Raw genomic sequence first — 10,000 nt, 5'->3', positions numbered from 1 at the left:
CGAGTTTATCGTAGCCTTCAATGATTGGAATTTCTTTTACACTTTTCTCCCAAGGAGGTACAGTGAGTCCTACTTATACAGTAATTCTTTATCCGGTAAATTCACATACATACATATACCAAGGCTTTTTCCCCCTTACAAGGGAGGTAGCCAAAAAGAAAAAAGCTACCTCCCTTGTAAGGGGGAAAAAGCCTTGGTATATGTATGTATGTATGTATGTATGTATGTATGTATGTATGTATGTATGTATGTATGTATGTATGTATGTATGTATGTATGTATGTATGTATGTATGTATGCATATATGTGAATTTGCAAAATAAAGAATTACCGTATAAGGAGGAATCACTGTACTAAATATGTGAACGAAATAGCCTGGTGAAAATCAAAATAGACAAGAAAGTGACATTAGGAGTGGAACGGGTTAAGACAAAGGAATTATACTAAAGACTTTAGTCACTAGATAATGTTGTAAAATAACTTGAAAATACCACAACAAAAAATAGGAAGCCCTTATACTAAAGAAAGGAGTAGAAACATAAAAGAGAAAGAACATCAAAAATAAAAATAGTTACAAAAGCCTATCTTTTTAGCACGCGACTTAGTTTCAAAGACATTAAAATTACTGGAAAATATGATAAATTAAATCAGAATAAAGTAGAATTGAATAAAATGAACGAAACCGATGGTGATAGTGGGCAATAAAAAAATGAATACATCAGTTCATCATGAAACATTTTCATACGAGTCTCTCTATTTTGATTCCTATCGGCTGCCATTGACGGCCACTTGTTCTGCTGCCCGAGCCCGCTCTGCAACAGAGCAAAAATGGAAGTTTCTGCAACAGATGTGACCTTCTGGGATGGGCTCTTACTAAGCCCCGAAGTCTTGAGATAAAAGGAACAAGACCATGAAGAGATTATTGTTGTTGCTGTTGTTGTTGTTGTTGTTGTTGTTGTTGTTGTTGTTGTTGGTGGTGGTGGTGGTGGTGGTGGTGGTGGTGGTGGTGGTGGTGGTGGTGGTGGTGGTGGTGGTGGGGGTGATGGTAGTGGTAGTAGTGGTGGTGGTGGTGGTGGTGATGGTGGTGGTTTTGGTGTTGGTGTTGTTCTTGTTCTTGTTCTTCTTCTTCTTGTTCTTGTTTTTCTTGCTGCTGCTGCTGTTATTGTTGGTGGTGGTAGTGGCGGTGGGAGTGGTGAAAGTGGTGGTGACGGAGCTGGTGGTGATGGTAGTAGTGGTTATGGTGGTGACAATGATACCCTAACGACCCACCTGGAATCACAGTATAGGTAAAGATAAAACTAAAATATGTTGATTAGCCTCAAATTTCAGTAAATGACTCAGTTCTTACGAAAAAAAGAGATCACCCTCTCAGGGTGTAGCCAGAAGTCCTCTATTCAGTTTTACTGAGGTCATGTCCGTGTCGTATTCGTATAACATATAAGAATCAGAATATATTTAACACCGTTTCTACTAAGGATGAATCCAATGATGAATCCAATAGAGTTGTCACCATTTAATAAATCTAAAAATGCCATCCGGTACAGAAAACGTAAAACTAGATGAATGAAAAATAGAGTAGAAATAGGAAGAATTGATTTGGTATACAAACTCTGACTTATTCTAGAAAGGTAGGAAAAACACAACCGTTCAAAGAAATCAAAATATTATCTTGATAATTCCGTTTTCCTGGAAGAATTCTATCAACTCGTGCACTCTCATAAAAAGGGTTCCTAGTACGAGACAAAAATATCTGAATGCTATTATTCCGACATGAAGGATCGGATGTACTTTCTCCTTTTTTTTTTTTTTTTTTTTTACAAGATGGACCACGATCTGTGCGCTTTTGCAGATATTTGCGCATTTTGATCTTGTATAATTCATGCAAGGATGCACGGCGCCTGCAGTTACTTTTCACGACTTATAACATGCCCATATTCTAAACAAATAATACATTTTTGTCCTGTTTGCACAGTTACATGTCTGGAACATCTTGTGTATAGATATTTCACTATAACAGAATTTTTGGGAGCATTGTTATTTCCTTTTATTTTTCATTAATGTTTGTACACACCACGTTCTACACGAGTGCCCTCGGCAGAATGATTAGTCCGTGAACTAATTCGTTCTGTTTTGAAGGGTCAGTGTAGTACAGGCGGTACAGTCCTCGCTTTATATGAAGCATTCCGCTCTGGCGGGGGTTCGAATCCCAGCAGATGAGCGTATTTTCATTAATGTTCTCAGATTTTTAAAACCTTTTCTCCCTCATTAATATAGGCCAAACACTCATTTAATTACCATTCTTTGTAGAATGAATCATTGAATCATATTGCGGAGTTTTAGATAAAGGGTCTAGTGATTCGATGATGCAGCATTCCATCCTTGACATATATTTTCTTATCATATTCATTACTTCTACATTATAACCATGTGTTGTTTTAACCCCAAGCCTTCCTTTTTCTCTTATTATCAGTTCATATTCTTTGTCCACAAAGTTCTTTTTAAATTCTTCAACGTTCGCAAGGACTTTTATAGCGTCTATTATTTTAAAATCTTCATTTTTTTCTTGCAGAAATTGGCATACATTCTCCAGAGAAGTCGCGGCTCCCAAGGACCCTGAGCTTTCGTAACGCGTTCGTCCTTCCCCTCTTGTTTCAGAGAAAAATATTCCTTTCTTAAACCTAATTACCAATATTCCCTGCGCTCTTGTTTTTTAACTCCGAAGAAGTAAATCTGCATAATATTTGCTGCCAGGACGAGGAAAGGATTATATCAACGTCTTCATTCAAAGAAGCATTTGGTCAATATGCACCACCTGATGCCACATGTTTCTGCAGTCCAGATGGTTGACCTGAAAGTGAAAGTCTCCTATCGGTTTTGACTGTAGATTATTTATTCCTCGGTAGGACGAAAATCTTATATCTGACAAAAGAAATGTATAAGTCGTCATTAATCGTAAAAAACGTCTATCTATTTGTTTGTTTGATCATTTTTATTTAGTAGCAAATTACTTCATACAACTTATAGAAAGCACTGTGAACCATATGAAAAAAGTATATATGTCGACAAAATGGTCCTTAGACAATGTTTTACACCTTTGAAAGAATTTTGTTCTGGCTAATTCTTTCAACACAAAGACACACTTTCCAGAAATATAACTTATACAGAAACTGACACTAACCTTAACGAATGCAAAACAAGCATGTGCATAAATTGTGCAAGAACGCAAGTAATAATAGTTTATATTTCTATAATTTATATGACAACTAAGCACAAAGGGCAAAACATGATATCTTCGGTTGCACGTCGGCGCTCTCTGACTCAAGGTTCTCATCAGTCAAGTGTTCATTGAACAATATCACACATTGACGTCCTGTACTCATTTTCTTCAGCTGATTGGACAGATTTGAGATAAAATGGTCCCTTTCGAGTCTGCTTCTTTGATGAGTAAAATCGTTCGACAAAATTAAGTAAATTCTAAGAAAATTTGAATTAGTTGAAGAGCCAATCTAAGTGAACAGTACTTGTAATTCATAAAGTAGACAAAAAAGTTGAAACAAGAAATTAATCGTATTAATTATAAGCAAAGAAAAAAAAAACGTTGTAGAAGAAGAGTCATACAGGCAAAATATTATGAAGGCACATGAGTACTATTGCAAACGGTTAGCAGATGCACATACACAATAAAGAAAGTAAAATCTAATTATTACGTAAGAGATCACTGAGAATTTACAAAAATATAAACAAAACGCCTCGCATCAAATACAGACAAAGAAGTTTATCTGGTTCTTGTCATGTTATTTTTTCCTTAGACCAAAGAAATAAATTTGTATTTAAACATCGCTGTATTGCTAAAAAAAAAAAAAGAATTACATGAAATAATACAGAGTTGATGGATAAAAGATAATAGATAGATATAATAGAACCTTTGTTAATTACTAGGCTGCAGAAAGAAGATAATATGTGTCGAATAAATTCGAGATTGTTTCTTTTAATTACACAAAATCTAAATTAAACAGGATTGCACGGTTGTATAGTGTTTATATCACGTGAAAAACTGAAAAGGTTAAATAGCTAATTGTTCCACACTTTCAGTAATTATGGTTTACCTTTACTAAACAGTCATCAGTATTGCACAATGCACTTAATCTTCAAAGAAATTAAACAGATATGAAAAGATGTACTAAAAAAGTGATCATCATTACATGAACAACTTCTCCACAGGAAGTTATTAAAACAAACAAAGGAAAAGGAAATAAGATTGAAGTGCCTGGTTAAATATATATTTCCTTGGGCTCGGAAAAAAAAACAAGAGAGACGTGGCATCCTTCTTGACGAAGAGCTGTCAACTTGGTACATTTACACTGAACGGTTGATGAAAGTACGTATTTTTTTCCAATCGACCTGCACACTGAAACCGATAACTGGTTGCAGAACGATCTGTCATGCAGACGGACACGGTAAATAGAAGTTAATTAAACGCAGTGACTGATAGAAGTGCTCAATCTAAAAATAAATTGAGTTACAAAGGATTACAAATTCAAAAATTACCGATATTAAATCTTTCTGTCTTTTCCAGAATAATGATAAAAGATAAACAAGCAGGAGGTGAAGAAGCATATCATACTGTGATTAAAGTATAATAAACAAATTAGTAAATAAAATCCATATTAAATTGCTTATGTTATCATCCATGTGAATTGTAAAATATGTGTTACAAAGTATTACAAAGGAAAAATAGCCTGACAGAAGACCTTTGGCTACTTAACTAGGTCGGATGTGAAAGAAAAAGACAAACAAAAAACAAATAAATAATAATAAATAAAGAGGTAGATAATAAATCAATATATAACAAAAATAGATAAACAGATGTATAATAAAATGAATGATAAATAAATAAATAATAGTATATAAATGAATTGAAATAAAACAAATGGCTGGCATTTCAGCTTATTGCTTAAGTGCTTATCTAAATGGATCTTAAAACTTAAAGATTAACTACATTACACTGCCTCTGCAGAAGTTTATTCTATCCATTTGCTAAATTATTTCTACCCTGTTCCAAATTAAATCTACTTCTTGACAGTTTGAGACCATTATTTATGTTTGATTTCCATTCATTGTGAAAATTTCGTCAATTCTGATGTTATAAATTCCATTTATAATCTTAAAGACCTGTATAGAATTATACCTGAATCTACGTTTTTCTAGGAAAAATAAAATTATGTGTTTACTCGATTTTCGTATGATTTATTTCTGATATTTGGAATAATTTTTGTGGCTCACCCTTGTACTTTTTTTCAACCTGTCAATGTCTTTAATAATAATCGGTGACCATACTGAAACAGCATATTCCAAATGTGGACGAACTAACGATTAATACAACTTGTTAATAACAGATATGTTTTTAAAATCAAAAGATCGCACAATCAGTCTAGAATCTTATTTGTTTCCTCTGAGGTAGAAATACATTGCTTAGATGATATGAGATCATCACTGATAATTACTCCTAGATCCTTTTCAGTATCCACTTTTGTTAATGAGTTTCCAAATAACATGTAATCGTACTTATTATTATTTGTACTAATATACATAACCTTGCATTTACTTGTGTTAAATTTCATTAACCACTTTTCAGACCATTACTGTAGTTTATCTAAATCTTCTAGAATATCTAATTGGTTTATGTAACCATTTGCAATTCCACACATTTTTATATTGTCAGCAAATTTAGAGACAATATATTTCAGTCCGTGGTCTATACAATTTATATGTATAATGAATCGAAGTGGCCCAAGAACGGAACCCTGAGGAACTCCTCTCGTATTTTTTCCCATCTAGCCATTTACAAAGGATTACAAAGGCGGATGCGAAAAAAATGTAATAATGATGAATAATTGGAAAAACGTTACTTATAATCATACTCTCAAGGAGCTTTTTCACTCTTCAGATATAGATCATTAGTTCAGACACCTGGGTCTCGGTGACACAAAATAGGATTTGAAAAGAAAACGGTGATATTCAACGAAAAGAAAAATAATTCAATGAAACAATTCACAGAAAAGCAATTCAAAGAAACAAAGAAAGATTTAAGAAAGTAATTAACAAGAAATAATGTATATATATTCACGCATATATTTCTGTTCTTAATCATACTGATGAGATTAAAAGAATCCTGGAAGTAATATGTAATTTGTATTTAACATCAATGAATAAATTTATTCGAAATAATCACTAACCTTATGAAAATGAAAATAAAACAGATTTGTATATTTCAGATTTTGTTCTCGCTAATATTGAATAAGATGTTCAGCTAAGAGGATTACTTAATACCAAAAGCATCACGACTTCAATTAGAAAAGAAACAGACTTTTTACGGGGGAATAACGGGAAGCTGTTTTATATAACTTGAAAAGACAAAAACCTTTAAAAAATCAAGGCGGTTGCAATACACGATAACATCACACAATATATTGCTATCATTAAAAGAACATTAGAATATTATTTCTGAAGTAAAAATCAATAATTTTGTCGAAGACGTGCGACATGAGGAGTGACAGTGCGACGCAAGGAAGATGAAAATAATGACCAACAAAGCAAGAACGTTTCGCGTGAACTATTAGAATGTTTCAGAAGGAACGCTGAAGCGTGACTACATATGACAAGCACGCCATTGTTGCACGATCGACGGGAGGTACTCTTACAACAAAACAATTTCTAAAGCGTTAAAGCGCTTTGTTACACTACTGCAGCGTTGAACTAGACCAAGAATAGAGGTAACATACAATTTTTATGTATGCATGCTTGCATTATGTATGCATGTATGTGGTTACGCTGATTCAGTTTTATGTGAGAAAGTTCTTTTCGCTGGGAAATGGAATTTAATATAGTATGTCCATATAAAAAACTCACTATCATACTCCTTTCCCTATTTCTTCTTTATTCTTTTTCTTTCTCTTCCTTATTCTCCTCATACCTCTTATGGGCATTTTTCTTGTGTTTATCTTATCCTTATTTAATTCTTCTTACATATCTTGATATACAAATTCTTTTTCATGTTACTTCTAATGTAATGGTCCTACTATTTTTTTTATTATTATCCTGACTCTTCCTACTTAACCTTTACCTCCTTCTTTGCCTTCCATGCCTCCTTAACCTCTGGCCCTTCCTCATATTCTTATTCCATTTCCACCTATTCTTCCTCCTTCTTCTCCCTTTCTTTCTTCTTCTCTTCCGTCCCATCTTTTCCCAGTCTTCTCTTCTAATTAATTGCACTTGATGTATGTAATCAACATGTCACCAAATATAGTGACATCTCTTACTTCCTTGCTTCGGCTGCAGGTTAGAGACGATTCTCTATTAGTCGGGCCTGCCTCTTTCTTCATTCCCCTCTGCCCTGTAGTGTCTGGTTTCTTCTAAGTTCGTCCAGGTATGTCAAGCTGTATTTCTTCAATATCTCTTCGACAGCATCCTTCCCTCTTTGCCTTAATCTTCCTTTGTGTCTTTTTCCATTTGGTGTCCAATCCCATCTTCTCTTTGCTATCCTTCTCTCATCCATTCTTTTAAAGTGCCCTAACCACCTTAGCAGTGATGCATCTATTTTTCTCAGTATTACCGTGACTCCTATATCTTCTCTGATTCTATCATTTCTGATTCTGTCTCTCTTAGTTTTCCTGTTATCGGTCTCAAAATATTTATCCTCGCAGCTCGATTCTTGATTTTGCCCCTAGTGTTCAATGATAATTCTTATAAGACGTGCATTAATACTGGTGTCATGCAGTTTGATTTCATGATTGAAAATTAATATTTACACATGAAAAGTACCACATTTAACTTCAATTATCCCTTCATTCTGCAACTCTTCTTAAATTTCTCCTATACCATCTTCATAAGTACATCCCTTAGGTGTAACCTCGTTAACAAAGGTAGAAAAACTTATCATTTACAATAAATAACTACTCCTTTATTTCTGCTTCTCCTTTGCTTTACTTATTCCCCTGGACTCCCAATCTTACTATTTCCCGGACTTTTATTTTCGTTCTCATTCTTCTCCTATTATTCGTCTTTTTTCTCTTCCATCTACTGGGCCAATCTCCGACCGTGCTCCCCTTCCTTCTCGCCCTTGATGAACTCGCTATTCTTTTCATCATTATTCCATTACTTCTTACCTCTTGGGAAATAACGCATATGCATTTTTTTGCTGTGATTTCCATTTTTCAACGTATTCTCTCAAGCTCTTTGGATTATATATATTTTTTTCGATCGAACATACTTTTCTCAGGATATATATTTTCTATTCAATAAAGATTCACTTACTTTTTTCCAATTTTTCTTCCAACATTTTTAATCATAAACTTCATTTTATAACGTGTCTTAATCTTCCTGTTCATTTTATCTTAAATGTCATTTTCAATCTCAATTTCAATTTAAGTTTGTCTCAATCTAAAAATTACTCCTAGTCACAATATCAGTCTTAGTCTCAGCTTTAACTGTAAATGTTATCTTGTCATTTATCTTAGTTTTAATTCTACTCTTAGTCCTTTTCCTAGTCCTAATTTTGTCCTTATTCTTGGTCTTACTCTTGGTCTTCCTAGTTTTACTTATAGTCATAGTCTTTGTATTAGTATTCTTAGTCTTTATTTTTGTCTTTGTCTTTGTCTTTGCCTTTGTCTTTGTCTTCATCTTAGTCTTAGTTTTAGTCCTAGTCTTAATCTTGATCTTAGTCTCAGTGTCATTTTTAGTATTACTCATAGTCTTAGATCTTTTGTCTTTGTCTTAGTCTTATTCTCAGTCTCAGTGTTAATCTTATTCAGTCTTGGATGTTTTGTCTTTGTCTTAGGCAGTTTCTCTTTGTCTTTATGTCTTTTCCTTTGTCTCTGTGTTAATGTCTTTGTCATTATATTTGCCCTTGTCGTTCTCCTTGTCTTTATCTTCATCTTTGCTCTTTATTTTTGTCTCTGTCTTTGTCTTTTTTCTCTTTGTATTTATCTTCGTTTTTAAGAGCATAAGAACATAAGAATGAAGGAGACTGCAAGAGACCATAAGGTCTACACTAGGCAGCTCCGTATCCATCACCACCTGTCATCCCCATCCATAAAGTTGTCTAATCGTTTCTTAAAACAACTGATACTTTCAGCGCTTACTACATGGTTACTAAGTCTATTCCATTCGTCGACCACCCTATTAGTAAGCCAATTCTTGCCTATTTCAATCTTAAAAAAATATATATATATATCCAGTTTAAATCCATTACTGTGAGTCCTGATCTGTTGTTTTGATATGATGTCCTTATTTGCATCATCCTTGTTAAAGCCTTTGATCCACTTGAACACCTCTATTAGATCACCCCGCACTCTGCGTCTCTCCAGAGAATGTAATTTAAGGTGGCTAAACCTCACTTCGTAAGACAAATTTCTGAGTCCATGTATCATTTTGGTCATTCTTCTCTGCACTGATTCTAGTGAATTGATGTCCATTATGTAGGACGGAGATAAAAACTGTACAACATAGTCAAGGATAGGTCTAACTATCGCTAAATAGATTTTGATAATTACCTTTGAACTTCTATTCGTTACCGTCCTAGCGAAACCAAATGCTCTGTTAGCTTTATTCCTGGCGCTAATGCACTGTTTTCTGGTTTTAAGGTCCGGACTCACTAGAGCTCCCAAGTCTCTCTCGCACTCAGTTTTCTCTAAAAGTGTGTTATCTAAGCTGTATATACTTTCGGGGTTGTGTAGCCCTACGTTTGACAAGCTACAATTAGAAATATTGAAGTTCATTTTTCATTTCACCGACATGTGAACAATTTGTTAAGATCATCCTGCAGAATCTCTGCGTCGTCTCCTGACCTAATTAGGCATTCTATTTTAGTGTCGTCCGTAAACTTACTAACATCACTATTTATCCCATTGTCTATGTCGTTCATGTAAATAATGAACAACAAGGCACCCAAAACCGAGCCCTGGGGAACCCCACTGGTAACATTGTCTCACCTAGATTTTAC

At 34.2% G+C, this 10,000-nt stretch overlaps 1 protein-coding gene across 1 annotated transcript in view; it reads right to left on the bottom strand.

The window, feature by feature from the left end:
- The window catches only part of LOC143032717 (dipeptidase 1-like), a 295,882-nt gene that overhangs the window by 113,350 nt on the left and 172,532 nt on the right, over positions 1 to 10,000 (bottom strand). The gene's annotated exons all lie outside the window — the stretch shown is intronic.

Source organism: Oratosquilla oratoria, chromosome 14 (genome assembly GCF_046742065.1).
Source record: "Oratosquilla oratoria isolate Oo_2021 chromosome 14, ASM4674206v1, whole genome shotgun sequence".
Lineage (NCBI taxonomy): Eukaryota > Metazoa > Arthropoda > Malacostraca > Stomatopoda > Squillidae > Oratosquilla > Oratosquilla oratoria.
Note: the sequence above shows the minus strand (reverse complement) of the source record. Positions and strands in the feature narration are given on the sequence as shown.